This window comes from Arachis duranensis, chromosome 4 (genome assembly GCF_000817695.3).
Source record: "Arachis duranensis cultivar V14167 chromosome 4, aradu.V14167.gnm2.J7QH, whole genome shotgun sequence".
Classification (NCBI taxonomy): Eukaryota; Viridiplantae; Streptophyta; class Magnoliopsida; order Fabales; family Fabaceae; genus Arachis; species Arachis duranensis.
The window spans coordinates 20,944,092-20,944,448 of record NC_029775.3 but is presented as its reverse complement, the minus strand read 5'-3'; positions in this window follow the sequence as shown (position 1 = coordinate 20,944,448).

Here is a 357-nt window from a genome sequence, read left to right as displayed (position 1 = left end):
GCTCAGATTCCCATGGTTCCTCATTGGGGAACTCATTGGAGGCCAGTGGACGTCCAATGAGGTCTTCCTCAGTGGCGTTCACTGCCTCTTCTTCCTCCCAGGATTCGGCCATGTTGATGGCCTTGCACTCTCCTTTTGGATTTTCTTCAGTATTGCTTGGGAGAGTGCTTGGAGGGAGTTCAGTAATTTTCTTGCTCAGCTGACCCACTTGTCCTTCCAGATTCCTAATGGAGGACCTAGTTTCAGTCATGAAACTTTAAGTGGTTTTGATTAGATCAGAGACCATAGTTGCTAAGTCAGAGGTATTCTGCTTAGAACTCTCTGTCTGTTGCTGAGAAGATGATGGAAAAGGCTTGC